The sequence below is a fragment of the Mauremys reevesii genome, linkage group 4 (assembly GCF_016161935.1).
Source record: "Mauremys reevesii isolate NIE-2019 linkage group 4, ASM1616193v1, whole genome shotgun sequence".
NCBI lineage: Eukaryota > Metazoa > Chordata > Testudines > Geoemydidae > Mauremys > Mauremys reevesii.
This window is the reverse complement of record NC_052626.1, coordinates 122,564,990-122,586,532: the sequence shown is the minus strand read 5'-3', so window position 1 is coordinate 122,586,532 and position 21,543 is coordinate 122,564,990. Positions and strand designations below refer to the sequence as shown.

The following is a 21,543-nucleotide window of genomic DNA, read 5'->3' as shown; positions in this document are numbered from 1 at the left end:
CTAATCAAGGGCCACTCCCAGGCCCAAGTGGAGGACCATGTGAGTCTGGTGCGGACGACATTCTATAGGCTCGGCCTCATTCTGAACATGGCAAAGTCAACCATAGCCCCCCTCAGAGGATAGAGTTCATTGGAGCCCGCTGTCGAAGAAAAACTCAGTTCTCACTTTTATGTTTAGGTGCAGCAAAAACAAATACTTTATTATAATACTCTAGTGAACACAAGAGGGAGAGAGTGTCAGGAACTAGGTTTGCCCCTTGCCCTGGACGGATCTCTCTCAATTAGTAAACAATCATAACAATCTTTATACCTTTCTAGCAGACCATGGTTAGCATACTTGCAGACAGTAAAAGTAAACATTTGCATTTGTTTATACATAAGCCTATTCGTTATCTTATTTGTCTGCAATACTAGAACAAAAAACAAGACTACAATTCACAAGGTCGTAACGACTTTTCACACAATTCACTCTGCACCAGATACAGGGTAACATCTTAACCTCTGCTAATTAGCTAACATACATTAAGATCCCTTCAAACCTCTATTAATTAATTCTTGGCCTCCACACCGCCTAGACTCCAGTCAGGCCAGAGCATTACCCCCAGAATCTTGCTTCCTTGCCATGGGTGCCATCATAGAGGATCTCAGAAGATTCCCCATGACTATGGTGCAGAATTGCCTGAAACTGCTTGGACATATGGCTGCTTGCCCGTATGTGGTACAGCACACCAGGCTGCGGCTCTGTCCCCTTCAGGCTTGGCTAGCCCGGGTATAGAGGCCAAACCGAGGCCACTTAGACTGACGGGTCACACTCACTGCTCCAGTCCTCGAGTCCCTCCGGTGGTGGCTCGACCCGCTAGCAGTCTGTGCGGGAATACCCTTCTCCAGACCTCAGCCATCGCTGTCCCTAGTCACAGATGTGTCAGCAATGGGAATGGGGGTGTACCTAGGCGGACTCAGGACTCAGAGTCTTTGGTCCCAGGCAGAACTTTCGCTGCACATCAATGTCAGGGAGCTGTGTGCGGTTTGCCTGGCTTGCCAGACTTTCCAAACCCATCCACAGGGCAGATGTGAATCGGTATTGAGAGACAATACCACAGCAATGTTCTATATAAACGGGCAGAGTGCTGCTTGCTCCTCTCCTCTGTGTCAGGAAGCCTTCAAGCTGTGGGACTTCTACATTGCCCACTTGATACATTTGGAGGCATCAAACCTTCCGGGCTCACAGAATGAATTGGCCGATCACCTCAGCAGGTCCTTTCACAGCCACGAGTGGTCTCTCTGCCCGGATGTTGCAATCAACATTTTCCAAAGGTGGGGATCTCCCAGATAGACCTGTTCGCGACACGGCACAACAAGAAGTGTCAGCAGTTCTGCTCCTTCCTGAATCACAGCCCGGGCTTGCTCATGAATGCCTTTCTCCATCCTTGGAAGGGGCGCCTGCTGTCCACAGTCCTGCCTTTCCCGCTCATCCACAAGGTCCTCCTCAAGGTCGGACGAGAGGAAGCATCAATAATCTGGATAGCACCAGCGTGGCCACGTCAGCACTGGTTCACCATGCTGCTGGACCTGTCGGTGGACAGCTCTGCCCATGGTCCCGGACTTGGTCACACAGGACCATGTCTGCCTCCAGCAATCCAATCTAGAGTCTCTCCAACTCATGGCATGGAAACTCCATGGCTAAACCCATTAGAACCTGTGTGCACTGACTCGGCACCAGAGGTCTCCTCGGCAACAGAAAACCATCCACTTGGGCCACTTATCTGGCTAAGTGGAAGAGGTTTTCGATTTGGCCTGTGCAGAAGGGCACTCCTCCATTGCAGTCATCGATTCCCTTCATCCTGGACTATTTACTTCACATAAAACAGCAGGGCCTGGTGGTACTGTCGATAAAGATGCACCTGGCCACTATTTCGGTTTTCCATCCCGGCTCAGCTGGACAGTCAGTATTTGCTATCCCCATGGTTGGCTGCTTCCTCAAAGGGCTACATAGACTGTACCCACAAGTAAGGCGGCTGATTCCCCCATGGGATCTCAACCTGGTGCTCTCGAGCCTCCCTTCGAGCCCCTAGCAACATGCTCTCTACTTTGCCTTTCTTGGAAGGTGGCACCTAGTGGCTATAACATCAGCCAGGACATCTGAGCTCAAGGCCCTGATGTCCAAGCCCCCTTATACTGTGTTTTATAAAGACAAGGTGCAGTTGCAGCCACACCAAGCTTTCTTCCCCTGAGGTAGTTTTGCAATTTCACGCAACTCAGGACATTTTTCTTCCAGTGTTTCCCCCCCGCCCCCAAGCTGTATGCAAATAACTGGGAATGCTCCAGTCCCTGGATGTCAGATGAGCGTTAGCCTTTTACATTGAGTGGACAAAGCCGTTTCAGGAATCGACGCAGCTCTTCATTGTGATTTGCTGAGCGGATGAAGGGGGTCCTGGTGTCGTCCCAAAGGATCTCTTCATGGATCACGACTTGTATCAGGGCGTGCTACTACCCAGCAAAGGTACCGGCTGCAGCATTAACAGTGCACTCCACAAGAGCACAAACTTTGTCTGCAGCGTTCCTGGCGCCAGTTCCTATTCAAGACAGCTGCAAGGCAGCGACGTGTTTGTCTAATCACACCTTTACGTCACACAGGCTAGAGACGATGCTGCATTTAGCAGAGCAGTCCTGCAGTCTGCAACTCGGTGAACTCCAACTCCTCCTCCTAGGGACTGCTTGGGAGTCTCCCAGTTGGAATTGACATGAGAAATCACTCGAAGAAAAAAAAAAAGGGTTACATAACTTTCTTCACTGTTATTCTTCGAGATGTGTAGCTCTCATCCATTCCAAGACCCACCCCCTCCCCTCTGTCGGAGTATCCGGCAAGAAAGAACTGAAGAGGCAGTGGGCTGGCAGGGACCTATATACACTGCCATGAAGGCACCACTCCAGGGGGTTCCACAGCCGACCCGAAGGGTACGGCTAGGGGGAAAACCTTCTGACAACTGTGCACGTGGCACGCTCGCACCTACTTGGCATGGACATGAGCAACACATCTCAAAGAACAACAGTTACAAAAGGCAGGTAAGTGGGGTTTTTGGTTGAAATTTTTCAAGTTTTTCATGGAAAAACCAACATTTTTTTGGTAGTAATTTTCAGTAGGATTGAAATGAACTGATTTTTTTCTCCCATTTGATTTTGGTTAAAAAAGAATCTGTTGTTGAAAATGGAAAATTTTCACTGAAAGCCACAAGTTTTTACTGAGAAATGGTCTTTGGCAACTGGAACCCCATAGACATCAAAGTCCACACCCAGTAAGATAAAAGGGTTGAAGGTCAGGAGAGTTTTCGCATCACGGTCATCAAGTCAAGCAGATGCCACAGCCTGCTACATTCACATCACATCGAAGTGCTTTTTTGCAACCGCGAGAGCTAATACTTACATTTAGATGAAAGCTGAGATTCTGTCCGATCTGAAAATGCCTTTGGGGCGGCTGTGTAAATACATCAGGCTGGTCAGGTGTTTGTCTGCGCTGGTTCAGTGTGATGAAAGCTTCTCTTGAAGTCTTAGGGAGATCACCTCTCATTGGATGCATGGTGTTGTGTGTCTCATAGCAGTAGCCCCAAAGGGGCTTCAGTTCAGTTTGATCAGACAAGTGTCATGAAAGGGCAGAAGTACAAGAGACAGGGAGAGGGAGGGGAGCCCTGCACTCACTTCCAAAGCAAGGCTGTCCGGGATGGAAAACACGTTCCTCCTGCACCAGGCTGGCATGTGGAGTGAGAAAGCAGCTTCCCCCATGTCCGTCCTCACTCCCACAGCCCTGCACAGGGGCATCTGCGAGAACCCTGCAGGAGTTCCCTTTGGTGTCTCTTTAAACGCATGCACCAGAGGGGGAAGAACAGCGCAGCACTGGGAACTGAACCAGGATCTCCCCAACTACTGCCATAAGCACTGCACCGGGCTTCTTCCCCATCAAGGGTGAGATGCCCAAGGGAGCTCCTCTGTGACGGGTCTGTGGGAGTTAGGCATCTAAATACAGTTTAGGATCTGGGCCTTAGCCTCTCTGTGCTGAGTTTCTCTCCTGTACAACAGGGACAATAGCATTGCCCTGCCTCATGGTGTGGAGGAGGGAGTTGAGGCTAAATGTGGTGACGATTGTGAGGTGCTCAGATTCTGTGATAATGGGATCCAGAGAAGCGCCTACACAGATGCACCTGCGAAACTGTCTCACCTCTCAGAGTAGCAGCTGTATTAGTCTATATCCGCAAAAAGAACAGGAGTACTTGTGGCACCTTAGAGACTAACACATTTATTTGAGCATACGTTTTCGTGTGCTACAGCTCACTTCATCGGATGCATGCAGTGGAAAATACAGTAGGAAGATATATACACAGAGAACATGAAACGATGGGTGTTACCATACACACTCTAACGAGAGTGATCAGTTAAGGTGAGCTATTACCAGCAGGAGAGGAAAACTTTTTTACCACTACAAAAAGTTTTTTTTCTTTCCTGCTGGTAATAGCTCACCTTAAGTGATCACTCTCGTTAGAGTGTGTATGGTAACACCCATTGTTTCATGTTCTCTGTGTGTGTATATGTATCCTACTGTATTTTCCACTGCATGCATCCAATGAAGTGGGCCATAGCCCACGAAAGCTTATGCTCAAATAAATGTTAGTCTCTAAGGTGCCACAAGTACTCCTGTTCTCTCACCTCTGTGCATCCGCTTAGCTTCCAGCTTCAGTCCTCCTTCAGGGTAGGCACAAGACCTACCCCTCTGCTCGCAGTAGCCAGAAATGCTGGCCGGTTCAAGTCACTCTTGGGCCAGGAGGGGCACAATGTAGAAATACGGCTGAGGATCTGTCAAGAATGAAACTTTACAAGCCTGGAAACTTTGGTGAAATAAGTGCTCCTAATAACCAAGGGATGGGAAGTTGGGGCCCAGAGCAGGGGTGCTCATTTGGTCTGCTGTCATGGCAACCCAAGTCCTTGGGCAACGCCAGCCTGGTTTGAAGTGGTGTTGAGTGCCAGCAACTGCTATTGACTCCCATGGGGGCTCAGCACATGAGAATCAGCCCTCTCTTAGCCAGCTTTTCAAAAATGCTCAGCACCTGCAGTTGTGCATCCAGATCCCAAACCTGCTGCGCGGCCTGATGTGAGCAGCAGGCTCTGCTGCTTGGAGAGGTGGGAAGGGAGGGCTGCAGGTTAGCATTGGCAGAGCTCAGCGTGGGGAACCAAGGGCGCTGCAGGTTCGGACTGAAAGACATTAGCAGAGCTGTGGTGGGGAGCCAAGGAGTGGCACAGCAGCCAGGTGCTGGTCCTCTGCATGGGTTGAATTTCACTCCAAATAATCCATTTCCATTAATGCTGCTACCAGGAAACCCATTTGCCAGACTATCTGCAGGAAGCAAATAGACGCTGGGCATGAATGCTGGGAAACCAGCGTGCCCGGGGGCTTGGCAGTGCCCAGCTCACCAATCCAAAGCCTTTCCTGAGAGCCCTCTTGCTACTGCCTCTAGTTTGTTCTCAGCCAGTCCTGCTTGTGACACTCCCTGAAAGTCTCTGCTGGCTCCAGCAGCAGGAAAAGTGAGCTGACCTTGACCGTTCGGCAGCAGCTGCTGCGGGAGGTGTGGAGGGGTGTAGCTAGACCCACTGATTCTCTGCAGAGCCTCGTAAAAGCCCTTTCCAGGGCCCCCATGTACACAGGCTTCTGCCCAGCATGACTCGTGGAGAGTGGCCCCAGCATCCAGTCCCTTCACTGGGTGGAGAAGGATGGTCTTTTGGCTAATGCACATGACTGAACAACCAACAGCTCTGGCTCTTGTTGCTGACTTGTGGTGTGACCTTGGGCAAGTTACTGCCCCTCTCTGTGCCTCAGTTTCCCCACTGTTACAATGATACCTCCCTCCTGGGTGGGGCGGGGGGTACGTGAGCCTGGATTCATTCATGCTTGCAAAGTGCTTTGAGACCTTTGGTGGGAGGAGCTAGCGAAGCGCGAAGAAGGACGGGCGCATCCCAGCCAGGGCTTCTCTGTGCCTTAGCTGTGCGGTTAACAGGGAAGCGACATTAGCCTCAGCCACGCGGTGGGCCGGACCCTTTGGTCTGTTCGCTCCCTCAGCTGGAACTGGCTCTCAGGGCAGCGTTGCTCTAGCCCAGGGGTCGGCAGCCTTTCAGAAGTGCTGTGCCGAGTCTTCATTTATTCACTCTGATTTAAGGTTCCGCATGCCAGTCATACATTTAAACTTTTTTACAAGGTCTCTTTCTATAAGTCTATAATATAGAACTAAACTATTGTTGTATGTAAAGTAAATAAGGTTTTTAAAATGTTTAAGAAGCTTCATTTAAAATTAAATTAAAATGCAGAGCCCCCTGGTCCAGTGGCCTGGACCCAGGCAGTGTGAGTGCCACTGAAAATCAGCTCACGTGCCGCCTTCGGCACATGTGCCATAGGTTGCCTACCCCTGCTCTAGCTCTGCCCGTAGCCCAGTCCAGCTGGAAGAAATGAATCCTTTCAAAGCTGAAAGTAAGCGTGACACAGGCTTAACCCCGACTCTTAACCAGAACTGGTGGACAAGGGATGAGCCTTTCTGCAGTTCAACTGAAATGTGACTCATCCTGCTGGGCTGTTGCCATGGCCTGTGATGGCTGCTGCTGTGCCCCAGGGGTCACTTGGAGCAGGCAGCCTGGTGCCCCCCCCCCTTTCCTTCGCCTTGCTGCTGCCACGGAGCAGCCAGTGGAGATGGTGGGGACATAAGATAAGGGGAGGTATATGGCACCCCCAGTCTGACAGGCCCCAGTCACATGCCAGCACCCACAGCTGCTGAGTTTTGTGCATCTCCACGCCATGCCTCTCTGGTGTTAGGGGCAGGGTGTATGGTCACATGGGCATTTATAGTTCATAGAAGATTAGGGTTGGAAGGGACCTCAGGAGGTATCTAGTCCAACCCCCTGCTCAAAGCAGGACCAATCCCCAGACAGACTTTTGCTCCAGTTCCCTAAATGGCCCCCTCAAGGATTGAACTGACAACCCTGGGCTTAGCAGCCCAATGCTCAAACCACTGAGCTATCCCTCCTCCACCCACAACAGCACACATGGAGCTGCCCAAAACCCGACAGCCATGAACCTAAGATCCAGCTTGACTGTCTGCTCAGCAGTGGGCCAGCCCCTGTGACTGACACCCTCTGTCCCCAGCAACAGGTTGTTTTGGCACTGGACACTAGGAGCCAGAGCTGGATTCCGACAGGGGCGCTGGAGTTCATTTCTCTGTGAGTTACATACTTGTTCAGCTAAACTGTTTGCAGTGTTGTCTAGTGGTAAGAGCAAAGGATTAGGAACCCCAGGACTCCTGGGTTCTAGTCCTGGCTATGTGAGGTAGTATATTCTAGTGATTAGGTCAAAAGACTAGGAGCCAGGACTCCTGGGTTCTTCTCTATCACTGACTTGCTATGTGATGTCGGGCAAGTCACTTCTCTTCCCCAGGCCTCTGCTTGTTTCTTGCAGGGGTGTTGAGAGAATTGATGGGTGTTTGTGAAGTGCTTTGAGATCCCCATGGGAAGCAAGGCTGCGTGTGATTTCTTTATTAAGCGCTGTAGCTGAACTCAGCTGGAACAAATCCATCAGGGATTTGGGATCTGTATAGAGCAATCTTAATGTGAAGGAATGCAGATCCAGCTGGGGCTGTTTGGAGGTGAGGAGGCTACATGGAGCTGCGCTGCAGTAAGGTCTAATAGTCACGACTGTGCTGGTGAGATTTCTGTCCCGTATTAGGGAACATTCTCAGCCTCTCCCTTGCCCACCCCCACTTGGCTAGGATGGCTCTTCCCTCCCAGTCAGTGGGGTTAAGGCTCCTCAGGTTGGAGTCATTCCTTTGTGATCAGCTGCAGCGAATCTCCCTGTACTCTGTCCTTGCTCCCCCTCATAGCTCATGTCACATAAGGGGCATTCCACTCAGGGATAGGGAAGGTAGCTCGCGTCCCATCCCCATACAGCTGGATGCTCTGTTATCATCCAGGTCAGCTTGCTGACTTCCTAGCTGCTGCTGCTCCACCAGCCGCTGGGATGGAGCAGTCAGTGTCAGGAGGGTCTCACGTGGGGGCAGGCAGCGTGAAGGCAAAGATGGCTGGAAAGTGCAGCACATCCCTGCCGTCTGTGCACACAGCAGGCGTTGCATCCTAATGCAGATCCCAACTGCTGCACACTCTGCCCCTGCCACTTCGCTGAAGCAGCTCTGCACTTTTCACTCATCTCTAGTCCCAGTCCACCCTGGCTGCTGGTAGCCAACACAGGACAAACAGAGGTTGGGATAGCCAGCAATTTAATCAACATCAAACTAATGTCATCATTCAATAGGCTGGGGAATTTTAAAGGCACACTGTCACATTTAGCTCCCAATTTTGACCTGCGTGACCATGGTTACAGAAGTCCATCTGTGAATGCCCTCTGCCTAGCTACTGGCCCCCACATTTCAAAATGTTGATCTCTGTTCTTTCCATCCAGCAAACACAGTTTCACTCAACAGAAACCAACAAGACCAGCCCCTCTGCTGCTGTTAATCAGCACAACTTCATTGGCCTGAGTGACCTGTAACCATGGACACCAGCTGAGGCTCTGGCCCCATGTAATTCATGACTTTTTTTTTGGTCCTGATGAGTGAGCCTTCCCTGCAGCACTGCGGGGCCAAAGCCAGGAGTGTTGCTGAGATCCCAAAAGTGAAATGCACCATGTAAACCTACAGCATACTGAATCCCTATCAAATCTACCAACAGGGGGATGTGTGAAGGGAAAGACGGCCTTTAACTCCATGGGCTGGCCAAGGAGAGCTTTCTGGAGGGACAGAGCATGAGAATGATCATTTACTAAAACATAGGCAGTGTTCTTCCTCCGTGTGACGAGAGGAACAGATGAGACCTGGACTCTATTCCCAGCTCCACCACTGACCTGCTGGGTGACCATGTTGCTGCTCTGTGCCTCAGTTTCCCCTCCCACCAGTTGTCTGGCTTGTCTGCTTGGACTACAAGGCCCAGATCCTTAAAGGTCTGCAGGCTCTGGCTTCCACAGCAGTCAGGATCTGGGCCCAAGCTTTTCCAGGCAGGGTCTGGCTCTTATGCTGTGTCTATGTCCTGCCAGCACAATGGGGCCTTGGTCTCTAGATGTTGCTGTAATATTATTAATCATTATTGAATGTGACTGAAGAAAAGTAAACTCGATTTTAAAGCTGCTTATCGGGTGGTAATGTGGGGTGTTTTCAGCAGGGCAGGGAAGGAATGGGCAGTTAACTCTACCGTTCCTGCCTTGTTTCTGTCTCTCTAACTCTGGCTATAGAGCACAGTTCTGGTCAGATCAAGGTGTAAATTGTAGCTTCACGGGAGCTATGCTGAGCTACACCAGCTGAGGATCTGGCCCACTCTTTGTACCCGCTTGTTTGGAAATAGTGGTTCTTTTCAACCAAATAGCACTTAAGGGCCCGTTCCAATGCAGATGCCTAAATAAAGGCTAGATTGTGAGTCAGGCTTTGGGGTTACACAAGGGACTAGGAACCCCCCTACACAGACTGCCTGGACCTGGGTCCAGATATGTGGGGCTGCTTGCTCACCTGCTCCCTACCTGGAGCAGGGGGAGGGGCAGGAAATGGGCAGAGCCAGGGCTCAATTCCTACCTCCTCTTCATTAGCCAGAGCAGCTGAGCCATCCTGGGGCAGGTAGAAATTGACTCCAGGTGTAGGCCAGGAGTAAGTTACTACACCCAGAGGAAGAAGGGGTGTTGCTGTGTCTCCCAGAGCTGCTCCTGAGATGGTGGCGCTTGCATCCTAGGGCTGGGCCTAAAGTCACCCTCTAACCCAAAGAGGTGCCGCTGATCCCCCTGCAGCTCCTGTAGGTTTGCTAGCGTCTCGGCTACTTATTTAGGTGCCTCCTTGTGGATTTAGGGGCTAGATTCACAAAAAGTCTTTGACTGACTGTCACTTTAGGTGCCTAATTCCCAGAATCAGCTTCACAGAACCCTGCTCAGCTGCCTCCAAACCCGGTAGGTACCTAAACTTGCCCAGTGCTTATGTTTTTGCTGTACAAGTTGGCTTGGTGCCTGTATTTCTGCCTCTGCACACACGCACCACTGCCTCCCTCTTGGCATCCGGAGCAACGCACAAAGCAGGGGAAGATGGGCCTTACTCGGCTGGTAAGTGGGCTCCGAACTCGCTGACCGGACCGGGCCCCTGCTTGGGGGCTTACACAGAACAGCCCCTGGCGGGTGGTAGAAGAGGAGGACCTCCCTCACATCCGTTAGCGCCATGGGATGCGTGAGACCTCCCCAGCTAAGTCCCATCACCACCTGAGGGAGAGAAGGGATTTGAACTGGGATTTACAATGAAGCCGAGGACGTGGGGCTTCGGATCCCGCGCTCCAGTCCGAGCTGCACCTTCCACGTGCTGTGTGCACAGCTGTTAAGGCGCTGGCGCAAGCCCAGGCTGGGGAGACCTACCCTTACTGTCCCCATTCATTGTATAGGGAGCCTAGGCACCAAACTCGAGCTTTGTGTCTCCCAGTGGCTTTTGAACCGTTTGGCGTGGTGCTGCTTGGCGTCCCCATCTCTCAGCTCCATTGCGACTCTAGCCCTAAATGCCTCACTTCAAGCCCCCGACACTGCGGCCACAATCAGTAGAAATAGGCTACGCCCCCCCATGTAGCAGGATTTACGCCAGCTGAGGACCTGGCCCGTTGCATTTTAAGCCTCTGTGAGGTGCTGTCAGCCGCGGCGAGTCAAAATTAATGCGGGGATAAAATTAAATTAATTTAGAATCGAGCTCTTGTGCTTGAGCAGCCTGGGATGTTGTTTTTTAATGGACTCTGAGTCCTTTGCATTAAATACCCCTTAGTGACTCAGAGGAGGCAGCTGACCTGATTTATGCCTCAGACGATTCGCTGTGCTTTCCCGAACATATTTGAAGTATTGTTCCCAATGACACGTCTCCGCCTTCTGCTTCCTTCAAGATCCTTAACTTTTCAATCAATTTCAAAGCCCTGAGTAGAGGGAAGCTGCTGAGCTGGGTGTGGGGGGCCCACAGCACAATAGCTGGGGGGATGTCAAGGGGGGAGAGCGAATTTGTCAGGCAGACAGCCTTTTATCCTCCCCGTGCAAGCTACGGCAGGAGGAACAAGCGGAGAAATGGCTTTTGAAAGCTGGGAGGATTTAGTCATCAATTGCCTGTAACTCTGATGAGCGCATTTTCTATGCAGCCTTTATGAGCCGTCTCCTTCTGTCTTACAGGGCCCCCTATGAGGTTTAATGGGATTGCGCCTGTATACACCGTGTAGTGCTGTTCCCCAGACTCGGCTTTCAATCAGAACGGGACAGGGCTGTTGAATGCATCCAAGAGCCCCTTTGAAGAGGAGAGAACCCAGCTCATGCTGGGGTCTCCTGAACAGCAGGTTCCAATCCTAGAACCACAGAATCATAGAATATCAGGGTTGGAAGGGACCTCAGGAGTCATCTAGTCCAACCCCCTGCTCAAAGCAGGACCAATTCCCAACTAAATCATCCCAGGCAGGGCTTTGTCAAGCCTGACCTTAAAAACCTCTAAACCACCTCCCTAGGTAACCCATTCCAGTGCTTCACCACCCTACTAGTGAAAAAGTTTTTCCTAATATCCAACCTAAACCTCCCCCACTGTAACTTGAGACCATTACTCCTTGTTCTGTCATCTGGTACCACTGAGAACAGCCGAGCTCCATCCTCTTTGGAACCCCCCTTCAGGTAGTTGAAGGCTGCTATTAAATCCCCCCTCACTCTTCTCTTTTGCAGTCTAAACAATCCCAGTTCCCTCAGCCTCTCCTCATAAGTCATGTGCTCCAGCCCCCTAATCATTTTTGTTGCCCTCCACTGGACCCTTTCCAATTTTTCCACATCCTTCTTGTAGTGTGGGGCCCGAAACTGGACACAGTACTCCAGATGAGGCCTCACCAATGTCGAATAGAGGGGAATGATCACGTCCCTTGATCTGCTGGCAATGCCCCTACTTATATAGCCCAAAAAGCTGTTAGCCTTCTTGGCAACAAGGACACACTGTTGACTCATAATGGGAGTCCGAGCTGTGAACAGACTGCCACCGGGTTTGTTACAGGGTGGAAGTCAGATCACAAGGAGTGACATGGCAGCAGCATCAGGATCAGAGTCCCCCATGCTCCTTATCTGGCCCTGCGCTCTTGACTTTGCACAGCACTCTGCCCCGCTGTTGGCAGGGTCATGCCCTTCCAGGCAGGCTCCAGGTGAGATGTTGGGAGAGTAAGAGGGCCACAGCTGGGTGTGCTCTCAGTGGGACAGCTGCCAAGGAGCCAGCGCGCTCTTTGTCCTGAGCATCGTGATGGAAGGAGCTTCTGAAAAGCTTTTCCAGTGAATCGCAGGATTCAGAGTTCAGGAAGTGGAGACTCTGAACCCAACAGCTACTCTAGTCTTCACGGAAGCAGCTGCCGAGTTATTTATAGGGGCTTGTGGTGATCATTGGGGAAACAGCTAACTGGCTGGAATCCCAGCCCAAACTGTCACGGCAAATCCAGATTCAGTATAAATACTTCCCTCTGATCCGTATCCGCAGCAGCCCCTCTCTCCCTGGTGGTCTAGTAGGTGGGTGCTGACTGGGAGTCACAAAAATTAGCTTCTAATCCCACTTCTACCACTGATCTTGGACAAATTGTTTCACCTTTCTGTGCCTCTGTTTCCCTTCCCGCTCTTTGGCTGGGTTGGCTATTTAGTTTGTAAACACTTTGGGGGCAGCAATTGTGTCTCGCTCTGCACAGCACCAGGTGCGCTGGGACCTCCTGATGCTACTATGATATAAAATAGCTGTGCTGAGCTCCACGGTGTGGCCTAAATAGCTCTGCTAGGGTCTGCTCCGGAGCCCACCAATAGGAGTGATTCCACTGATTTTTCTGGGCTTTGGATCAAGCTGGAATTCCAAAACCGTCAGTTGTGCCCCCGAAAGGTGACGAGCTGACGTGTGACTGAGGAGTTGGCTGTTGGTATGAAGGGGTGTGAATCAAGGAGCTGATATTTGTCTTAACTTGGGGCAAGTCAGAAGTTGATTTTCTGGAATCCGATTTTCCATGCAGTAAATATTTGGAGTGGCCCGGTATTAGTTGTTTAGGCCCAGCTTCAGCATGGAAGGCCGTTATTCCAAAGTGGGGTACTGGGGAATGAGTAGAGAGAGGGTATTGACGTCACTCATGCTATGAGGAGGGTAGTCCGAGGCACTGAAGAACTATTTCTTTTACTGGGGGAAGAAAAGTTCAGAATAAGGGTTAGTGCAAAGAAGAGCTGCTCAAATTTTTAAGTTTAAATCCCTGGAGGGATTTAAAAAAAAATCTGGGGAAATGTATTGACTTTTTCTGAAAATTGAAACTTTTGAAATGTAAATTTCAAGTTTTTTCATGGTAAGTGTTTGCCTGTGTAAAAGTCCTGTTCTGAAACCCCTCTGTGGTCAAGACAATCAAAACTGGCAACAAAGAAAACTGAAACCCAGTAAACCAACCAAAAATGTTCATTGTATTTGTCAAAAAACAAATGTTCAGGAACATCACAATGTTTACATTAACATTTGTTCATTAAAAAAGGTTGTTTTTAATAAGATTGAATGTTTTTTTTTCTTATCTAGCCTCCATTTCTGTCGTATCTGAGCACTTCACAGTTTCTAATGCATTAAGAACATAAGAAAGGCCGTACCGGGTCAGACCAAAGGTCCATCTAGCCCAGTATCTGTCTACCAACAGTGGACAATGCCAGGTGCCCCAGAAGGAGTGGACCTAACAGGCAATGATCAAGTGATCTCTCTCCTGCCATCCATCTCCATCCTCTGACGAACAGAGGCTAGGGACACCATTCCTTACCCATCCTGGCTAATAGCCATTTATGGACTTAACCACCATGAATTTATCCAGTTCTCTTTTAAACGCTGTTATAGTCCTAGCCTTCACGACCTCCTCAGGCAAGGAGTTCCACAAGTTGACTGTGTGCTGTGTGAAGAAGAACTTCCTTTTATTTGTTTTAGTGCTCATAACACCCCATGAAGTAGCACAGATGGGGAATTGAGGCCCAGGGGTTTGTCTACCCTCCCAGCCTGGGTAGGGCTAACGTGCTAAGAGCAGCAGTGCGGGCGTTGTAGCTCCAGTGGAGATTCGAGCTAGCCACATGAGATCAGATCCAGGGGCTGATGGGCTTGAGCACCCAACCCCCCACAGCCACAAAGCTGTTTTTAGCACACCAACGCATCGGTCTACCTGGGCTGGAAGGCTCACTTCTAGCTGTCGCTATATCCCAAGAGACGAATCGTCAGATTTCCAAAAGTATCTAAGGCCCGTGGCTTCAATGGGAGCGAAGCTTAGCTGACTTGCTTAGCTGCTTTTGCAGGTGCCATGAGGTGCCCACCGGCATCTCTAGATATTTCAGCTTGGAAAATCTGGCCTTATGTGACTTGACCCAGGTCTCCCATCGCCAAAGCTGGTGTTCTGACCACTGGGCCATCCTTCCCCAGACTGAACGCTGTATCGACTCTTCCATCAAAAAACTTCTTGGCCAACTCCAGTAGAGAGGCTGAAATATGGAGCTCTTCCCAGTGGATCAGAGAGACTGGGCAGCCGTATATCTGAGCACTGGCATGAAGATGACTTTCTGGCAGATGCATATGTTCATTTAGCCATGGTTTAGTCTGACCCGGCAGAGTTGCGGAAGTGCCTCTGTGGGGCTGTAGTTAGACATGGAGCAATGTTCATCTCCCAAGTGCACTCAGACGGGAGATGGAGGTGTGGTCACAGCATGGGTTGGGATACTTATGCTGGCATTGGTCTAGCTAGTGCAGATAACAATAGTAGTCAAAATGGGGCAACGTGGGCTTCAGAATCAGGACAGGCCTACCAGGGGCCCTGGGTACGAAGGCAGGTTGCTGGCCTGCGCTGGGCTCTGTGCTGCTGTGTTTTCACTGCTGCTGCTCTCTGTGCTAGCTAGATTAAAGCTAGCGTTTGTATGCAGAGCCACGCTACCCTTACACCTTAATTTGCAGCAGAGATGTCCCCTGAAGCTGTGCACAGTGCAGAGTGAGCTGAAAGCGGCAGGGGAATCCTCGCAAGCACAAAGACGGTAGAAGTGATGCAACTGCCTCCCACATCAGCTCTGCCGCGTCCTGTCTCCTGACTCTGCCCCTGGTCTGTTGGAAGTGGGGGGCGGGGGCATATTAGGGGCAGAGCAAGGCACCAGTATGCCTGGTTCTAGGCTGGCGTCCTGACCTCCCCGCTTCCTAAGCATGGCTTCATGCGTTGGAGAACAGAGTCCCAGCACCTTGAGAAGAGGGAGAGATCCCAGACATGCCATCCTCACCCCCACACTGAGCTCAGTATGGTACCGGAACCATGAGCTGCAAAAATAAAGAGCTCGGCCAGATGTCTCTGGCATAGAACTAGAAGCTTCTGAATATGAGTCCTTGTGTCTGCAGATGGCATCTGGCTGGCTCTTAGTGACGTACCAGGGCCACCCCTAGCTGCACAACCTGCAGCAAGCCCAAATGCACCCATCTAACCCCCTTTCCCCCCCGCCCCAGAGCTCTGCTTGGGCATTAACCAAACCAATCACATACGCCTGTGCAACCTGCTCCTGACCTGGAATAACTCCCTTCCATCAGCAGCCGCTCAGTCTGACAATGGACCATGCTGACATAGTGAGCGATAGCGCTGGGGAAAGGAGCCAGCCGGACGGCCCTGGAGTCTGGAGGCTTCTAATTTATCATCCCAACTGGCACAGAGCAAGCCGTGGCTGCGCAAGCATGCCCACCGCGCCTTGTACCTCAGCCCTGGCCTGTGCAGGGCCTACCTCTAGCCAGGATGAGCTCCGTATCCATGGCACGTGCTGGTCCTGATTCAGAAAAGTGCTGAAGTCCACGGGATATAAGCTCGTGCGTAGAGTTAAGCACTTGCTCAAGTGCTGTCTGGAATCAGAGCTTCAGTCCATGGCCTCTGAGGCTGCCAGTGAGTGGCCCAGTTCGTGCCAGTGGGGTATGGGTGATGCAAAGATTTTGATGACCTGGGCAGTGGTAGAAGTGGACTGAGACCTTGGACACTGAGCAGCTGGCTGATGGCCACAGTTGTGTCGCTACTGACCCGGGTAGATTTGGGGACCTAGAGGACAGAAAGCTCTGCCTGCCACCTTCTTGTGCAGTGAAACTAGTGTGTGTGTGTGTGTGTGTGTGTGTGGGATCAGCACCTCTGATCGGGTCTATTGGCTCTGCTAGAAGATGTTAGAGGGTGAAACTTCCTTAGAGCAAGGTCACATAGGCTGTAGAGCCATCTTCCAGGAGAAGTGGTGGAGGCTGCGTTGGTTGATCTTTAAAGCTAGGCTGGACAGTACCCAGGAAAGTATCTAGACTAACAGGGATCTACCCAGTCTGGCTCTGGGCCCATCTTCTGCCTCAGTTTCACCTCATCTCATGCTGGTTCTCTTGGCCTTCAGTGCTGAGGTGACTTGGCTCTTCAGCTGAGCCACAAAAGTCCACTTCTTCCAGGGTATCACCAAGAGTCTTCTGCCACAGTCCAAAGCTGGGCACAACTGTTTGGCTGGAAAATGAGGGCCTGGTAGGAATGGTCCTAACCCCGATGGAGCATGCCCCAGGAGGAGATGAGCCTTGTGGTATCCAGCCTCTCTGCATTTCCATGACTTCTGTTGCAGAAGAGTTGGGGCAAAGGTTTCTCTCTAGGGCATTTTGATGGGGTCCTTTAACATCTGGTCTGAGTGCTTCTGCTCAGACTGGTACAGTGACAGAACAGAGGACCTGCCATACCTTGTCAGCACAGGGCTCCATCTTGACTGGTGTCCTGGCTTGAAAACCGCCAGCACCCACAGATTCATTGCTGGGCATTGATGGAATAAGTAACTCATCAGGGAAATTTCTTTCTGACCCATCAGTTACTGGTTGGCCCGTGTCCTAGGCATGAGTTTATACGCTGTACTCCTTATCCCGAGAAAGGTTTGCTCCTTCTTAGAATCCTACTACGCTCGTGGCAACAATGATTTCTTGTGGCAATGAGTTATGCAGACTAATGATGTGTTTGTGTGGGATAGTATTTCCTGCTGTTGGTTTTAAACTGGCTGCCTTCCAATTGAATGAAATGTCCCTTTGCTCTTCTCCAATGGAAAACTGGAAACAGGAGTCTTAGATTTCCCTTCCCTGGGTCATTAGTTAGTTTGTATACCTTGATTAAGTCCCTTCCTAGGGACTGAAAGTACCAGGATTTAGAGTCGGTGACTGATGTCTGGGGCCCAGCACTGAATACAGATTATGATGAGTCAGACGAAGCCCCAAAAGGATCTGTGCTCTTGAAGACACATATCGGAGGTGCACAAGGCATTTTTCTTACCATGCTGAGGGGCAGCACTGGGGTACGTTCTTCTGCTACTCACTTCACTAGAGAATACTCTGCTTTGCCTCAAGTGGCACCGAAAGCTAGGTGTGCTCCCCTGTCACCATGGTGAGGGGTCCGTGCTGATCCATTGGAGCTATGCCAACTTACGCCAGCTGGGGACCCAGCCCGTGACATTTGTTGTGGGGCTGTCTGGCTCATTGCACGTATGGGGGGAAAAGCAGGACGGTGCAGGGCAGTGCTGGTGTTTTAGTGCCTCAGTCTCGAATTGATTAGGGCAAGTGAAAATGATTTCTGATTCCACCTGGATTTGGAGCTCACGCCCGCCCAGATCCTGACAGGTATTTAGGCTCCCATGGGAGTTAGGAGCCTAAATACCATTCAGGATCTGGGCCTCAGAGCCCTGGAGGCAGAGGTGCCAGATATGAAATGCAGGATTATTTCACAGCTGTTAAAACAGCTTTTAAATAATCAATTGTCCTTTAACTGAGTGGTTCTCAACCAGGGGTGAGCAAGTTTCAGGGGGTTCGCCAAGTCCTCAGTGTTAGACTCACTGGGGCCCAGGGCAGAAATCCTAAGCCCTGCTGTGCAGGGCTGAAGCCCGGGGCTCTGAGCCCCACCACCCAGGGCTGAAGCAGAAGCCTGAGCATCTTAGCTTCACAGGGGGCCCTGTGGTGTGGGGCACCAGGCAGTTGCCCTGCTTGCTACCCCTTAACGCCAGCCCTGGCTTTTATACGCAGAAAACAGTTGTTGTGGCACAGTTGGGCCATGGAGTTGCTATAGCATGTTGGGGGGCTCGAAAGAAAACGGTTGAGAACCCGTGAGGTAAACTGTGTGTGAAGGGCTGGGAGGCGACCAATAGCAAAGTGCTTGCTTGAATCTGGCTATTATGTTTTATTCCGTAGTGCAATAGCTAAGCCTGGAGACTTACAGAGAAGTGTCAGACACAGAGTCTGCCACTAGAATCTGGCAATTGAAGGGCCTAATTCTGCAAAATCCCCCTATCAAGCGCTAGCGACGGCTGCCATCCTCTGGCCAGTCGATTTCACCAGGGCTGCTACACACAGCGGTCAGCGCTAGGCTCTGTAGCAAGGGTTTGAAGGAGCAGGTTCCGCAGCTGCCATAGCGTGGGAAGAAGCGATAGAGATGTGGTGATGAGGATTGTGAGGAGAAAGGTTACAACAGTCAGGGAGCATGAGAAATGCTAGGGTATTTGCACAGCTTGTGAGTTCTGTGTGAGTGACAGCCTGAGAGAGACATGAGGGGTGAGAGAGGGAGAGTTAACATTTGTGGTAAAATAATATATTCTAATAGTCCGAGGCAGGGCCAGATTTAGGAGCAGGTGACTGCCTGGGGTGCCGGGTTTGTGGGGTGCCAGGCTCGGGCAGCTGGTTTTGTTTTTACTGATGAAGGGGAAAAGAGAAGGTTTGAGGTGACATATTTTGAGTGTTCTGTAAGTGGTGTCATTTGTCACTAACCTCCTAGAATGTAGAATCTCCTGGAACCTTCCAGACTTGGAGAACTACATTTTCCTTGAACCTCCTAGAACGTTGTCAGCCAGGCCCTTGCGGGTAGATCAGGGGCGTCGCCAGCCAGCCAGTGAGATGTAAGAACAAAGAGACGTGAGAGCCCAGTGGCGATCTTGTGAACCTTGTTTTGTTGTGTAATTGTGAAAGTGGACTTGTGTTTTAAGACTTGAAGAGTGTGAGTAGCGACAAATAAAGGACGTATTTAATGAGACACCAGAGATATCGATCAAACCCGTTACTTCTTTGGCCATGCTTAATGTGTAATGTTTGATGACTTTCTAAGACTGCGGAACATAGACTTTTGCTCTCCCTCATATTTCCCCCCATGGAAAATAAAAGATGCTTATTCTTAACATTAAAAAGTTTCTATAAGCCTAGAGGAAACACATTTTTTTATTTGCATATATATGGCATAAATAAATACAGATTTACAGATCCTAGCATGCAAACTTGTCATCTTATATGACAGGGATAAATCGTGCAAATCAAACCATGCATCAAAGTCATGAAATGGGCTACAAATGCAATAAAAATAAGGTATTCAAAAGTTTAGCAAATGGAGGGCAGACACCATTTGATCTAGGGCTGGCCCTAGTCTGAAGGAGGATAAATCCAGTGGTCAGCACTGCTGGGGTTGGAGGAGGAGGCTCAGGGGGAGGTTCAGGTTGGTGCTGCTGGGGAGGGGAGGGGAGGTTGATGCAGTTAGGGGGCTGGGGTGGAGGAGGGGAGGTTGACACTGCTGCCGCCCCTCCAAGAAAGAGGCCTGAGAAGGGATTGGAAGGAGGGCGCATGGGGCACCGCTCCAGGGGGATGAGCCTGGCAGAGCAGGTCTCCCGTGAGAAGGTGCAGAGAGAAGGGCTAGGAAATGGGGGATGGGCCTTCTGCCCTAGAGAGGGGCAGGGCCCCTGCCTAGCCGCCCTGGCGGGATGTGGCTGTGCTTGTGAACATGCTCTCACTGCAGTTCTGTAACCAGACCCCCACAAAGGGCCCAGTGAGTTTAGGAGAACCGTCTGTGCCTATAAATGTGTTAGCGGCTCATGGATAGTCCTGGGAGCGGCCTTGAGCTGGCTGTGGTGATGTAGGGCTAGGAATTCCGATCTGTGTTAATTTCTAGATGCTGTATGTGACCGTGACATGGGAGAGGTTTACTGTCTGCCCCTGAATAGCAGGAAGGAAACACAGTGGATCGGGATAGGGCACCTCAGGGTAAACAGGGCAGGTGGATAAGAGATAGGGCTGGAGCCACTAAGCTGTGAAGATGCTAATTACGTGCCCCAGCCTGAGTTACACAGCTGTTTTGACCAGGCTGGGAATAGAGGGATCCAAAGGACTGAATCAGGTAGCAGCAAAGAGTCCGGTGGCACCTTATAGACTAACAGACGTATTGGAGCATGAGCTTTTGTGGGTGAATCCCCACTTCGTCAAATCAGTTAGAGTGACTCTGTAGGGGAGTTAACAGCCCCTGTCTAAGACCCAGGCTCTGCAGGATGGGTCGGAAGCAGGTGGGCCCGACTAAGCTGTCGGGGGATGCTGAGGATTAGGTCAGACAGCCAAGCTCATCGGCCTGTTGTTGTGTTAAAACACTCATTTGTGCTGCGCTGCAAAGCTTGAGCAGTCCTTTGGTGTAAGAAAGCTGTGCAGTCAGCACTTCAGTCATTCCAGCTGGTGCAGGGAAGTCTTGCAGGCGCTGAGCCCGGTTGGATCTGCTGAGAGATCACGGCCAGTTCACAGGGGCTGTAGCCAGAGACTCTGTCCAGGACCCAGAGAGTTGTGGGATCCCACCCTAGCAAGGTGAAGGAAAGAGGCCTAACACTTTGTCGGGGGAGGGAGGTTGCATACAGAAAGAGCAGAGAGAGATCAGAGATGCTGCTAGTTCTGTAACTGCAACCCCAACCACGACCAGCTAACATGTCTTTAAAGACAACTCACCCCATCTACACTAAGTGCAAAGCCCCGTTTAGACTGAAGTGAGTTAAAATGCATTGGGCCTCGTCTACACACAAACGTGCATTGGTTTACTGAAACCAGTTTAGTCAAACGGTGCAGACTCCTGTGTGGACGCTCTGCCTTCAGTTGAAGAGCAGCTGAGTTTGGGTTGGTTTAACCTCATGAACGGAAACAAGTTTGGTTTAAACCAAAATGATGGCATCCACCTGGCCTTTTGCCCTGATTTAACTAAACTGGATTAAAATACATAGATTCTAAGGTCAATGGGGACCACTGTGATCATCTAGTCTGACCTCCTGCATAGCACAGGCCAGAGAACTGCCCCCAAATATTTCTGTTTGAATTAGACCAGATCTTTTAGAAAAACATCCCATCTTGATTTTAAAATTGCCAGTGAGGGAGAATCCACTTATAAATAACACCCTGCCCTGTTGTAGACCCGCCTTTATCAAACACCTTTTAAACCCACCTATTTTCTGACTCTAGATGGGCTGCAAATCAAAATCGTTCTAACCCATGTTCCTCTTTTCAGGCAGTTTGAAACCAAACAATGGCTATGTTGTTTATTACTGTAGTGCCCATGAGTCCTACTCCTGGACTAGCTCCCAGTTGTGCTAGGAGCTGTACAGGTGCAACTAAAAGTTTGCCCCCACCCCAGAGAACTTACCTGAAAGTCCTTCCCCCTCTTAACTACCAGT

General features: G+C 50.6%; 1 protein-coding gene across 5 annotated transcripts in view; it reads left to right on the top strand.

Moving 5' to 3' along the window:
* The window catches only part of SYT2 (synaptotagmin 2), a 201,140-nt gene that overhangs the window by 110,803 nt on the left and 68,794 nt on the right, over nt 1-21,543 (top strand). Inside the window, exons 1-2 of one of the 5 annotated variants that reach the window (XM_039537404.1) lie at nt 9,709-9,851; nt 9,947-10,002. The exons of 2 other annotated variants lie outside the window; for them this stretch is intronic. The gene's annotated coding sequence lies outside the window, so the exon portion shown is untranslated. Of the gene's footprint in view, nt 1-7,705; nt 7,727-9,708; nt 9,852-9,946; nt 10,003-21,543 lie in introns of those variants that run through there. 2 more of the 5 variants (XM_039537408.1, XM_039537406.1) reach the window with 2 other exon arrangements.